Source organism: Talpa occidentalis, unplaced genomic scaffold (genome assembly GCF_014898055.3).
Source record: "Talpa occidentalis isolate TD23 unplaced genomic scaffold, MPIMG_talOcc4v2.1 talOcc4.5, whole genome shotgun sequence".
Classification (NCBI taxonomy): Eukaryota; Metazoa; Chordata; class Mammalia; order Eulipotyphla; family Talpidae; genus Talpa; species Talpa occidentalis.
In genome coordinates this window covers 109,430,261-109,445,040 of record NW_023604861.1, presented here as the reverse complement: position 1 = coordinate 109,445,040, position 14,780 = coordinate 109,430,261, and the positions used below count along the sequence as shown (strand labels likewise).

General features: G+C 36.6%; 1 non-coding gene across 1 annotated transcript; it reads left to right on the top strand.

Annotated features, from left to right (window-relative positions):
• The first annotated feature begins 3,832 nt into the window (after positions 1-3,832).
• On the top strand, positions 3,833-3,994 carry LOC119260053 (U1 spliceosomal RNA). Its single transcript, XR_005128690.1, has one exon. It is a non-coding gene; the product is annotated as a U1 spliceosomal RNA (small nuclear RNA).
• Positions 3,995-14,780: the final 10,786 nt, after the last annotated feature.

Below are 14,780 nucleotides of genomic sequence, written 5' to 3'. Positions count from 1 at the left end.
CCAATTGCATTATTGATCCAGGTGTGTTGTCCTTTTCAGCCTCTACTCAGTCAGCATTGGCAGTCAGAATTGTTCATTCAGATGAACAAATAAAGATCAAGGGTAAGGGCAATAAACCAGGCCCTTACTTACTCCAGGTCCTTGTAGAATACACTGCTGTTGAGTACAGATTTTCAGATGCAAATATCAACACTCACACTTGCTTCCCCAATAACAGGTTTCAGAAGCAGCTGCAACACTACCACTTTGCTTAGCAAAGACTCCTACAAGGACTGGAAATTGTGGTAGAGTGTTCTCAAGGCTCTTTAAGGAAGAGGACCAGAGACATGACTTTCTAATTGTTTCCTCAGGAAGAAATCCAATTACCTGTACAAATCTAAACATTAAAGCAAAATGTGGAGGTTTTTTTCTCTCCTGCAGTAACCATGCCATTGACAAGTTACCAGGGATTCTGGAGGGTGATAGGAAATAAATGTTTTACAATAATGGGTGGCAGACTGTGGTTTAATTGGAAAACCTTTAGTTTTCTTGAATCTGTGCTTTTTCTTGAGTTTTTCAGTTACTTGAGTCCTCTTACTAAGTACTAGCTTCTGGCCAGCAGAGTGGGAGGCTTATGATGTTGGAACTAAAGAGATGTGGGGAGGAATTTGCCTCTGTGCTCAGGGTATCTTGGTCTTCAATAAATACTTACTGAAGTACAAAAGTAGATAATTCACTCCAAAAGCATATTCTCTACATGGCCAAAGATATTTTGTGAGCATGAACAAATAAAGCTTTAGAAAGAGTAATAATCAGATGAAAAGTAATTACTAAACTGACTTCTTTTCCATGCATGCTTATAAAACTTAACCAAATTTAAGGGACAGTGAATAATTGCCTGACAAAATGGTATGCAAAATATTCAAAGCATTGAATGCTGTCTGGTGTGGCTGCAGGTGTCAGGGCTGCACATCTGGAATCCCAAACAATTCTGTGAATAAAACAGGGCAAGGAAAATATTTGGATCTTAAAGCACATGTCTATTTTATGCATCTTTTCCTCTGTTTTTCAATGCAATGAGAATATTAAACTGGGCATACTAAACTTGTAGTATTATATATAAGGCAATTCTGAATAAGCTGTTTTGACTAGATTAAGTAATTGTTCAGTCAAAAACTACTCTATAACAAGCTTGAATGACAATTTAAAATCCTTTAGTTTCATATATGAGAAAATTGATATATTCTAGTTATCTTGTCAACATGTAAACACAATGGTATTCTGGGGTTTAATATGTAAAGCGGGTGTGAATATTCCAGGGATTTTATCCTGGAGTATTGTATCCTCTTGTGATAATTTTAGACTTGAAAAATATATGACATCACTCATAGGAAATATTTAAACTGTTTTACTATGTATGGCAGATATTACTTATTAGCACTTATTCACCTTTCCACTGGTAGTGCATTTCCCAGAGCTCTTTTCAGTTGGGCTCCAGGGAGATTTTGTCAATTGGACACCTTGATGGAGTCGTCAAAGGCACAAGGAGTAGTAACCATCTTGCTTCTACCACGCCTAATGCAGAAGCACCAACAGTGGTGACCAAATGGTCGTGGTTCTTGTTCAAGACTGTCAGCCATGGGCTCCTGCACGGGAACCAGTAATTTCTGTATCTCAGGTTAGTATCAACCTTTCTCTAGTCTAGCATTCACTCTCTTCCATAGGCTTCATACATAGGCCATGTAGAGTTTAAAGTAGTTTCTGCTTTTTATCAATCTGGGTATCAGCTGATAAAGACTAGAATTTCTTAAAACTGAAATCATGATTTTCCTATGGCCTTTGATAAAGTATTCTTCTATAATTTTAGGAAGTTGGCTAGGTCCTCATGATTTTCCTAGAGAAAAAGTTTTCTTTTTTTTTAACTTTTGCTTCACTGCTAGGTAAAATACTGATGAAAGCTGGGCTTGTATTTAGTATATAGGGAGCCTAATGATTTAGCTTCAGTCATGATACATATAAGCTTATAAGCAATAGTAACAAGCAGTCAAACAAAATGAGCTGTCTTCCTTTACACTCTGGAATACACACTTATTCCTTGAGATTGCAATTAATATTAGTGTTTACTTGTGTATTTTATAAAATTACCACTATATGAATCACCTTAGTTATTACTAGTTTATCTGAGAGATTTTTTTAGTTCCAAAAGCACTTTAGGTTCTTCAAGTCAACCTCTACTCTGGAATCCTCCTCTAATGGTCACAGAAATAGAAAACGTGCCACCTGCAGACTTTCAGATAAACCGATTCCCATTGCCAGTGGGTGTGGAAGTGTCTACTTTTAATGGGATCTTTCAAAATTGCGTCATGCTTGCACTTTAGTCTCTTTCCTAAATCCTGATAAATGGCAAAGTGCTTTCTTTGCACAGGGGCAGGATTCTGCTATTAGAGATGTTTGTACGGTAACCCCATGCTATCTCTTACAAGTCCTGCCAATGCTTTTATCATTTCAAATCTAAAAAGGCCTCAAATGGCTTCGTTAAAACCCTCTCTATGAAAAGTCAAAATCCTTCAAAAAGTCAGAATGAGATGCAGCTATATAAAGACATGGCACTTACATCATTTCCCAGGTAGGAAATGTATTGGCTATACTGTACCATGTTACAGTTGAAGAAGAAAATTGTTACATAAATCTGAGATATCAGCACATAAGTTTTAAATATACACATTAAATTATTTGGTGCAAGACTCTGCCATACATGAAGGCAGAGACAGCATTACCCAAGTGGTGAGATTTGAAGAACAGTGGGTAAACCCTGGACAAACCCTACTTGCAGCTGACTGGGATGCCAGTCACTCTTATTCAAAAGCCAACTCTATGGGGGAATTCATTTTCCACTTTCCAAATGCAGATGCCTCTGGAAAGGAAAAAAAAAAAAGTGCTTTTTGTAATCACATTTTTCTCAGAGTGATTCTGAGATTTAAGGTGGGAAATTCCAAAGATAGAACTGGGAGCTTATTTTCTTAAGTAAATGGATAATTAAAGAGAGAATGAGAGTGCATTTAGCTCATATTTTTCCCCAAGGGAATTGTTTGGTTATCTTAAAATATCTGTCTTGCATGGTCTAGATCTTTTGGCATACACGATACAAGAGAACTGTGAGGCACTGCATTTGATGACTTCTTTCCTTCTTAAAATGTTGGATAGGGCCTCCCCTGGTGGCGCAGCAGTTGAGCGCTGTGCTGCAAAGCTGCCCGCAGTTTCTGCAGCACCGGTTTGATCCCTGGCCACCCAGAAAAGGTCCCATGTGGCACGCAGACTTCTCCTGCCACGCCCGCTGCTCCCCTCAGCAGTGTACTTCGGTCCATCTGCCTGTTCTGCTCCCCACTCTGGCTCTGGTGAATTCTCTTACCCTCCTGTACTTCTGACTGTACCCAGTGCTTGTATAAATAAATAAATAAATCTTTAAAAAAAGTTGGATCAAACTACACCCTCAGTAGAAGAAGTAAACAATATGTGTGGCTTATATTAATAACCCTGAAACTTTAAGAAAATGTCAACTTGTGTTCAGTGGTCAACATATAAAAAGGCATTTCAGAAATATTTTTAATAGATTTATTTTGCCAAATAATTTTTCAGAATTCATTAATGCTAGCTCCTTCCTGGACATGTTGCTTAATTTTTAAAAATACCTAAGAGGTGTTTGGCATGATTCTTGTCCTCAAGGATTTCTACATTTGTTCATTCAGCAAATATTCATCAAGTACCTGGGCAGAGGTCTAGAGCCTAGAGATAAAGCAATAAACAAAATCTATAAAAAACGAAGATAGAAATATATTTTTTAAAAATCTAGATCACACTCACCTGGCAGAGAAGACACCATGATCACAAAAGTCTTTTTCCCAGAGCGAAGGTCATCTCTTGTATTCCAGATGTGTTGATCCCTGTGATTTCCCCACATGTGGAAAAGTTGACTTGATAATTTGTAGTAGTGAAGGACTGTATTTGCTGTCTCCCCTGGGGAAAGAAAAGAGTAGATGTAGTGCACAGACTGCTAGAACTGTAGGATTCCAGAAAGAAGGTAAAATACAGAGCAGCACAGTGTGACTTCAGCCACAATAAAGAAATGGAATGACACAAACTATGTAAGTTTCTTTACAACAAAATGAAAAGGCATTCTACTAAATGGTAGATCTTAGTACGTCATGTGTCTGGCAAGGGGTTAATTTCCAAAATATATAAAGATCTCAAAAAATTCAACAGCAATAAAACAAATATCCTGATTGAAAAATGGGAAGAGGATCTGAATGGACATTTTTCTAAAACTGACATACAGATGACAACAGGCACATGAAAAAAAATGTTCATCACACCTTATTATTAGGGAAATGCATATTAAAATAGTGAGATATCACCTCACACCTGTAAGAATGGCCATTATCCAAAAGACAAGAAACAACGAGTACTAGAGAGGAAGCAGGGAGAAAGGAATCCTTGTGAAATTGTTTATGGGGATGCAAATTTTATAGCCATTATGAAAAATAGTATGCAGATTCCTCAAAATTTGGAAATAGAAATTCCTTATGATCCAGTCATCCCATTTCTGGATATTTACCCAGAGTACAAAAACACTTATTTAAAGAGATATATGCACTGCCAAGTTCATCACAACAGTATTTGCAATAGCAAAAATTGAAAAACAAACCTAAATGTCCATCAATAGATGATTGGATAAAGATGTGAGATATATATATATGCATGCAATGAAATATTAATTAACTATAAAAACGAAATTCTGCCATTTGCAACAATATGGAGGGTATTATGCTTAGTGAAATAAATCAGGCAATGAAAGACAAACATTGTATGATTTTATTCATATGACATATAAAGAAACAAAAACAAATATATGAACTAAATCAAATAAAAATCAGCTTTTAGACTATAAGATCAATTAATATTTACCAGAAGGGAGAAAAGAGGTAGGTAAATCAGCCAAAAATAATCAATTTTATAGTGAAGAATGGAATTAGACCTCTGATTTCTTAATGTGGTATATAAGCTGCTATTGATTTATAATGATGTATATCTGAAACCATGTAGTGTGGTACCCATGTTGGCTCAATAAAAAAAAAATTCCAAAAGAGCAATCTGACACTTACGGAAAATTTACATGTTACAAAGAGCTACGAGAGAAACAAAACAAAGGGTGATTTTACAGAAGATGCATTGGAAGACCACTCGGATGATCTGACATTTATGCTTGAACCCTGACACACGAAAAAGAGTCAGGCATGTGAAGAAGCAAAAGAAGAGCACAGCAAGCTCAGCATTCAGCTTTCAGAGGGACCAAAGGCAGTAATGAAACAGGTGTATTTAATTGTAGAAACAAGGCTGGCATGGCAGATGCATTGGAAGAGAGGGTGACAGCCATGTGAGGTTGGAGAGATGGGAAAGACTAAACTCTTTACTCCATGGTAAAGAGCTTGGGTTTTATTCTGATCAAAGGAACTCACTGGTTGATTTGAAGCAGGGTATGATCCAATTTGTGTTTATAGATATGAAATTTATGTCTACAAAAATCATTCTGACTGCATGTGCACAATGGATTGATGAAAGAAGTGATGAGAAAGCACTGAAGGCAATACCTTTAGACAAGGTGGAGGCATCACAAGGTTTTCTTTGGCAAAATTAGCAGCACCTAAAAGTCAAGTTAATAAGACTAAGCTGCCTTCCATTTGTCTGCAGCACTTACTCTTTTTATGGTTTAGAAATATTGAATCAACTCAGCAGTGGCAAATGACTTTTCTCTCGGGGTGACTCAATAAACTTTCAAAATCAGTATCTAGTTTAATGCACAATGAGATGTGGTTTGTTCTTTTTTAAACCAAACTCCTCACTAGTCTCTTCCTTGTTTTTGTTGTCATTATTATGACTGTTGTTGTTGTTTCTCATCTTGATTCCTCCAAGCAATATTCATTAGCCCATGTCACTCCTATTGTCCCACATTCTAGCTCAAAAAGGAGATTTTCACATTTTCAGTCATACAGTAGGTCTGGTGTTCTTTGAGTTGGGTAGACTATGATTGCATTTAAAATTTTGTTGTACACACTTGGTGAGCTGGGTAAGATAACACTGCTTGAAGAATGCTGTCTTAACAAGATATTTAAGTTTTAAGATGCTACATGTTAACACTTTTCACTCTGGAAAAAAGTTGAAGCTACAACCTAAGATTTCCCTCAGCCTGTACAATCATTGCTTTGTTTATTTACCTCATCCAAGCTGGCTCAGACTCTCCTGCCCATTCTTACTGACATGATAGATCAGGTGTGCTTCTCATTTCCAGGGAATTTGCTTTTAGAAGAGTTTGAAGTAGGTATTTTCTACTATAATAAAAGAATTGCAGGTAAAAGTGGAGAAGATATTTGGGCTTGGACACAGGGGGATTTCCTCCTGCAAATAATCAGTTTTATATCCTGGAATTGCAATTTCCTTTACCACCAAAAGAAATTTAAATGCTCATTTCTCTCTCATGTAATATCTGTCATGAATGTCTCAATCTCTGGAATGCATATAAATCCATTAACAGTTGACTTGGGAATGGACTTCTAAAGGTTCACCAGCTATTATTTGCCAGTGGTAATGCCAGGACTAAATACTAAATCAGCAGCACAGTAATGTACAAACAGCCAGAACATCTGGAAAACATCAAAGGTGTAAAAGAAACAATTTTCCATGGCTAGGTCTCAGACTAATTCGAACATAAACAAATTCAATTTGATGATAAATTCTCTTTGGCTCTTGTTTTTGTGTTGGAAGCATCAAGCTCCTGCCAGGACAACCCCTATGGCTGAAAGGAAAAAGTTAAAACAGCAATTAGATGGTACTACTATGGCTCCAATATAATCCCTCCCTTGATTTCAAGCCTCTGCCTGCCAGAGCTCTTGGCCACCATCCCAGGGCTTAATTGCATTTTGCCAGTAGCCGTAGTACACTTGACACTATATCTCGCTAACTAATTTCAGACATAGGTCTCATATCCAATTCAGTAAAAAGGAAGTGAAGTAACTCTGACAGAAAAATGGAAGTGTAAAGCCTGACTTAATTAAGAGAATAGCTGCTTCTGAGGTAGAAAGAAGGGGGGCTAAAATAGATGGATAAATAACAGTATTGAATAATAGTATTTTTTGGTAAAGCAAAAAGATAATGATAACAGGAGACACTACTACATTTTCAAGTAGAATCAATTTTTAATTGGAATTTGGCCTTATGATAGTTGAAGGGCAGTGAAGCTTAGTGGAATGAACTCTGGTCTCATTCTAGAGATTATTGGCTGTAGGTCACATGCAGTGTATTTTTGTCTTACCAATGCAGATTACTGAATATATGAACTTCAGAAGTCATTTAAAAATATTCTGTCTCTATGGGCCTCCCCGGTGGCGCAGGGGTTGAGCGCTGGGTTGCAAAGCTGCCCGCAGCCGGTTCGATCCCCGCAGCGCCGGTTCGATCCCCGGCCACCTGGCGAGGGTCCCACATGGCGCGCAGACCTCTCCTGCCACCCGCTGCTCCCCTCAGCAGTGTACTTCGGTCCTTCTGCCTGTTCTGCTCCCTGTTCTGGCTCTGGTGAATTCTCTCACCCTTCAGCGCTTCTGACTGTACCCAGTGCTTGTATAAATAAATAAATAAATAAATAAATAAATAAATAAATCTTTAAAAAAAAATTCTGTCTCTATTTTCTCATCAATGTATTGAGGCTAAAAGTTGCTCTCCTTATCTATATGCAGGGTTGATAATTAAAATACTTGGAAAATTACGAAATGATACTAAAATCTAACTAGTCAATAGTTCCAATAAAGGTTTCAGGAAAAATAAATGTTTATCAGCTACAGTCATCTATAAAATTGTGAGGAAGTCTGAAAGAAGGTAAGAAAGAGTATGAGATTTATGGTTCATAATAGGATGGATAAAAATATGGCCTCCTTGAGCTAATTCTTTTTTTTTTTTATTAGATAATAAATTTTATTGTTATATTCCCCATACAATTGCAGCGCCCCCATTCTGACCCCAATCCCTCCCCTCCCGCCCCTGCCCCCCTAAAAGTGTCTCTGGTTCATAGTTTTTTGTTGATTTTGATTTTCACTTTCTTATAGATATTCATTTTCCTGGTCCCTTATTTAAGTTTTCTAGATTCCTGCTATGAGTGAGACCATCCGGTATTTTTCTTTTTCTTTTTGGCTTATTTCGCTGAGCATGATCCCTTCCAGCGCCATCCATGTTGCTGCAAATTGCATGTGTTTATCTTTTTTGAATGCTGAGTAATATTCCATGGTATATATGTACCACATCTTCTTGATCCAGTCATCTATTTTTGGGCATTTGGGTTGTTTCCAAAGCTTAGCTATTGTAAACAGTGCTGCTATAAACATAGGGGTGCAGGTGTTCTTTGGAATTGATGTTTCTGTGTCCTTTGGGTAAATACCTAGGAGTGGAATTGCTGGATCATATGGAAGCTCTATGTTTAGTAGGTCCAGAAATCTCCACACAGCTTTCCACAGTGGTTGGACCAGTTTGCACTCCCACCAACAGTGCAGAAGAGTTCCTTTTTCTCCACACCCTCGCCAACATTTGTTGTTGCTAGTTTTTTTAATATGTGCCATTCTCACTGGTGTAAGATGGTATCTCATGGTAGTTTTGATTTGCATTTCCCTGATGACAGTGATGTTGAACATTTTCTCATATGCCTGTTGGCCATTTGCATTTCCTCTTCAGAGAAGTTTCTTTTTAGCTCTTCTGCCCATTTTTTGACTGGATTATTTTCTTTGTTGTTGTTGAGTCTCATCAGCTCTTTGCAGATTTTTGTGATCAGTCCTTTATCATTAGTGTTGGGTGCAAAAATGTTCTCCCAGTTGGTGGGGTTTCTCTTTGTTTTTGTTATTGTCTCTTTTGCTGTGCAGAAGCTCTTTAATTTGATGTAGTCCCAGCTGTTTATCTTCGCCTTCACTATCACTGCTTTGGGTGATGTGTCTGTAAAGATGTCTTTGATGTGCAAATCACGTAGTGTTTCGCCTATATTTCCTTCTATATATTTTATGGTTTCAGGTCTTATGTCTAATTCTTTAATCCATTTTGAGTTGATTTTTGTGTATGGTGTGAGGTAGTGGTCAAGCTTCATTCTTTTGCATGTAGCGACCCAGTTTTCCCAGCACCATTTATTGAACAAACTTTCTTTGCTCCAATGCATAGTCTTTGCTCCTTTGTCAAAGATTAGTTGACCATAAATCTGTGGGTTTATTTCTGGATTTTCTATTTGATTCCATTGGTCTGTATGTCTGTTCTTGTTCCAATACCATGCAGTTTTGATGATTATGGCTTTGTAGTATAGTTTGAAGTCTGGGAGTGTGATGCCTCCATTCCCTTCTTTTTTTTTCAGGAGAGCTTTGGCTATTCGGGGTTTTTTGTGATTCCATATGAATTTCATCAATAATTGTTCTATTTCTAAATAAGGACCTAGAGCAATTGGGCTTAACAGACATCTATAGAACACTAAACCCAAAAAAAACGGAGTACACATTTTTCTCAAGCGCACACGGATCATTCTCCAGGATCGATCACATACTGGGGCACAAGACAAACATCAACAGATACACCAAGATTGAAATCATATCAACCATCTTTTCTGACCATGAAGGCATCAAACTAGAAATAAACCATAAAAAGAAGGCAAGGAACGTTCCTACCTCATGGAGATTAAAAACCACACTAATGGAAGACCACTGGACTAATGAGGAGATGAAAGAAGAAATTAAAAAATTTTTTGAATTGAATGACAAGGAGGACACCAATATCCTAAATGTATGGGATGCAGCAAAAGCAGTAATAAGAGGAAAATATATAGCAATAGAAGCTCACATCAAGAAACAAGAAAGAACTCAAAGAAACAACCTAATCTCGAAGCTCAAAGATCTAGAAAAAGAACAACAAAAAAACCCCAAAACCAGTAGAAGAAAAGAAATAATAAAAACCAAAGCAGAAATAAATGAAATTGAAACTAAAAAAACAATCCAAAAGATCAATGAAACCAAGAGCTGGTTCTTTGAAAAAATCAATAAAATAGACAAACCCCTAGCCAGGCTCACAAAGGAAAAAGGGAGAAAGCACAAATAAACAGGATCATCAATGAAAGAGGAGAAATCACAACGGACACAGCAGAAATCAAAAGAATAATCAGTAACTACTATGAACAGTTATATGGAAACAAGTTTAACAATCCAGAGGAGATGGACAAATTCCTACAACTCTACAATCATCCTTGAGCTAATTCTAAACAGAATAGGCAAACCCAATTTTCTCCCTAGACTATAGTGCAATGGGAAAGGAATTGCTAGTCTACCAATTGACATTTATTGAACATTTATGGTGTGCTTAACACTGTGCTAGCCAATGTGGGATTTATAGAGCATCCTAATTTCTTTTCTTAAGGACATCATAATCTAATTGAATAAACAAGACCCAGATATCATGCCACTCAATAAGAAAATTTGTACTTCTAAATTGTTAAGTATAATTTTAAGGGCAGTATGAGTTAGTCTTAGAAGAGAAAAAGGGCAGAACAATTTGAAGAGGCTTCCTGAAGGAGAGAAAATTTGAACAAGACTTAAATGAATGGTTAGAATTAAAAATAGAAAATAGGGGAAAGTTTATATATTTCAGGAAAGGAGATAATAATGCATAAAAATGCAATGATGGGATTAAGGATAATGAGGAGAGGGGTAGCTTTGTTAAATAAAATGTAATTTATAATCTCGTCCACAGCTCCTTTGTAAGCAGATACGGCAGTTTCTCATCAAAAGGCATCATGTATTTAAATCTACACCAAATAATAATGCATATAATTCATAAATGTCTGAGTTTTCCTCAAAACAACATGGATTAAAGCATGCAGTAAGAACCTAGATTCTTTCAAATGATCATTTGGTTGTTTTTGTTTTTTTTTTTTACATTTTCCGCTCATAACTGGATGAACAAGGCTGATCTGAAAATGGTGAAAATCCTTCAAGTTCACTAGAATAAGGGAAAATGAAAGGAACAGATTCAGCAAGGGCCAGAATCAGGAGTCAAAGTCAAAATAGAGAATCAGGAGTTCAAAATCAAGGAGATAAGGTCAAACAAGTACAACTCTTTAGAGAGGGCCATGAAAAGACCATCTTCTGTCATCAGGACTTTTTCAGTGAGCTAGCTGAAGACACTCAGGAGTCTGACTCAGAGGCCTAGGAGTTGGGGAATATATGGTGGGAACATCAGATCAGTAAGAGCTCTTAGTAATCAAATTCTATGTAGCAATCCTGTTCCCTTAAGATCCCAGTCATAGAAAGTCAGTCTTATGCTTACTGAGCCCAAAGAAACAGAGTCTGAAAGAGGTTTTAAACAGGCCTTCTTATTTTATTTCAGATAAATTGTTAATACCAATTAGTTGGGAGGAATTATTGGGAAGATTTGACTCTATAGATCGGAAGAAAAAAATAATTAAAATCAATTATGTTTTGAAACATCAAATTTTGACTTCCAGTAGGTATAGGGGCATGCTCATCCTCTACTAATAAAACTGAATTTTTAAGGCAGAGTCCCTTAAAACAAAAGTCTGTTGGGTAGTCTCAGATGGATGTAGGAACAATCTCTGCAATTTTCTCTACTGAGTCTTGCATTTCATGTGTGATCTATAAATGTCCACTTTTGCAAAGGTAAATGCTATTAGTGCCTGTGGTATTCTTCTAGCAACCTCAGCCTGAAGATTACATTTGACACAGGCCAAAAAACAAAACAAAACAAAAAACTATCAAAAAATAGTTGTTACACAGCTCAGTCACATTATTAAACAAATTTAGAAAAGTTAAATCAGAATGTAGTAATTAGACTGTTGCATGAAATGATGATCCAGATTTAAGAGTTAACTCTTTATTCCTGGTACCTTTGGTTCTGTCGTAGCTTCTTACTGCATTTCTCACACAAATTCCAAATGGACTGAAATTTTAAATATAAATATCAGATGCTTGAGAGGGTTAGAATAAATAAATGAAAAATTATATTACACTTGGTAAAGGAAAATTGACTAGGTGTCTCCCTAAAAACAAAGTTCATGGGGCCTCCCCGGTGGCACAGCAGGTTCAGCACTGCGCTGTGAAGCTGTCCTCAGCCTCTGCAGCGCGAGTTCGATTCCCAGCCAGCCAGGGAGAAACCCACATGGCTTGGCAGACCTCTGCTGTCTCGCCTGCTGCTCCCCTGAGCAGTGTCTTCAGTCTGTCGGTCTGTTCTGCTCCCTGCTCTCTCTAGTGAATTCTTTTACCCTCCCGTGCCTCTAGCCTGTACTCCAGTTCGTGTATAAATAAATAAATTAAAAAAAAAAACAAATTTCATAAGGGAAAATGGTGATAGATTTGATAACATGAAAATTTTAAATTTGATTAAGTAAATAAATGCATAGACATATGATTAAAAGGCAAGTCACTGTCTGGAAAAGCACTTATATATTTGACAGATAAAGGATTAATTTCCTTAATATTTAAAGAAATCATCTAGGTCAGTAAGAGATGACAATCCCTGTGGAAAAATAAAAGATAACCAAAAAAATAGTGTTCATTATAATGAGTGATCATATAAATGTTAACTTAATTAATAATAAGAAACATATTTTGATTTTGAGATTAGAAAATAAAAATACTCAAATACTCAGCTATGGTGTGGGAAAAAGACAGAATCAGATACAGAAATAACAGTGGTTTAAATTTTATCTAATACATACCGTGTGTCAGATCGCATCTTATATTTATAGATTTTTACACTTAATCTTCAAAATGACATTATAAATCAAGCGCTTTTACCTATTTTTCATATGTGGAAATTAAGTCTAGGTGTTCAGTAATGACCTTCTACCACAGATCATTACGCTAAATTTGAACTTAGAGTCCAAGAACACATAATCTTACTTCCATTTAAAGATACAAAACCAAAACCAAAACCAAAAAAACTGTTAATTCTTTTCTGGAAGTTAATTTGGCAAAAAACAATTTAACTGCAATTTTAAAAAAATATTCATATGCTTTTACCTAAGAATTGACTCTTTTAGGAATATAATAAATTATGCTAGAAGACTGAAAATTATATGTGCAATGATGTTTGTTATGGTATGGCCCACTGTAAGAAGATGATGCAAACATCAATGATAGAGGAAATGGCCATATAAATTTAAGGGACATCTATATTATCCATAGATTAGAAATGATGATATAGAAAAATAGGGTCAGGGAGTATACTTTGATTTCAAAAGGCCTGGTACAACTTCTATTGCATTCAATTTATTGTCACATGCCATTAAAAGCTCTTTTAAGGTAATAACCTTATTACTGTGTATAAAGAGCCCTCTTTGTACTAAGTATGTACAAAATAGACAAATATCTCTACTGTTATGGAGCTTATATTCTAATGGGGAAAATGGACTATAAAAAGGAAAATATATAGTATATTAGAGGGTGAGGAGGAAAAAAAAGCATATGTTGAGAGTGGCAATTGAAATACAGGGAGAGTGATGAGAAAAAACTCAGAGATGACTTTTTAGCAAACAACACATATCACATGAGGAAACTGAAATAGAGGGTCATGAAGTAATTTGCCTGAGGTATCACACCCAGTAAGCACAAGAGGCAGAACACAAGGACCCCGATTCTACTATGCTAAAAATAAAGAAGCCGTTAGAATTCTCTTTAGAATTATTAATAGGAATTATTTATGGCAAGTAAGATATGTTAATTTTTTTTGAACTACCATGATTGCTTATGTATAAGACACACGGGTATCTTTTGTGATGATTTGTGTAGCCCTGATATTGGTAAAGAAATAGAAGAGTAACTTATTAGTAATCTTAGAGAATTTTGAATGAATTTCAAGGCACGGTATCTATGACTCACTTCTCTGGTTTCTGCTGCAGTTACCGTGCTCAGGTCAACACTGATTCTCATGATGATAATACATATATTCTAGATATGGGGTCTCTAGAGTGATTTCTCTTCTGGAATCCCTGTATGATGGTATTGCTCTCCAGGCCACTACATCTCTCCTTTCTTTACTCTTGACTACTCAGTTCCCACATTCACCGAGTGGCAGAATCTAATAGGTTTTAACTTCATAATTTCTTTATATTTTGACCTCTTTTTTTCCATTGTCATGACCACGGCACCAATTTAGATTTTAATTTGCTCTCTGTCTCCTTTTCAAATATAATCACATTATTAATCTGTCCATATCTTCACAACTTATCCAATCATGTCACTACCCTGATCATGCACTTTCAATTTAAGTTAAATTCCTCGTGGCCGGGCCTCCCTGGTGGCGCAGGCGATTGAACGCAGTGCTGTGAAGCTGTCCACAGCCTCTGCAGCGCAGGTTCGATCCCAGCCGGCCGGCAAGAATCCCACATGGCGCAGCAGACCTTTCCTGTCTCGCCCGCTGATCCCCTCAGTAGTGTATTTCGTCAGTCTGCCTGTTCTGTTCCCCGCTCTCTCTGGTGAACCCTCTCACCCTCTCATCTGGCCTGTACCCTGGTTCTTGTAAAAATAAATAAATCTTTAAAAAAAAAATTCCTCATGGCCAAAAGTGACTATTTCTTATTTTACCATTTGCTCCCAATTGTATATATTTTATGGCATAATCATAATAGAGATTTAATTGGATTTTAAAAATTGGTTTGTTTTATTGTGTTGAGTTATATGGGCTCTTTATATACTTTGACTATTAACCCCTTATCAGATGTATCA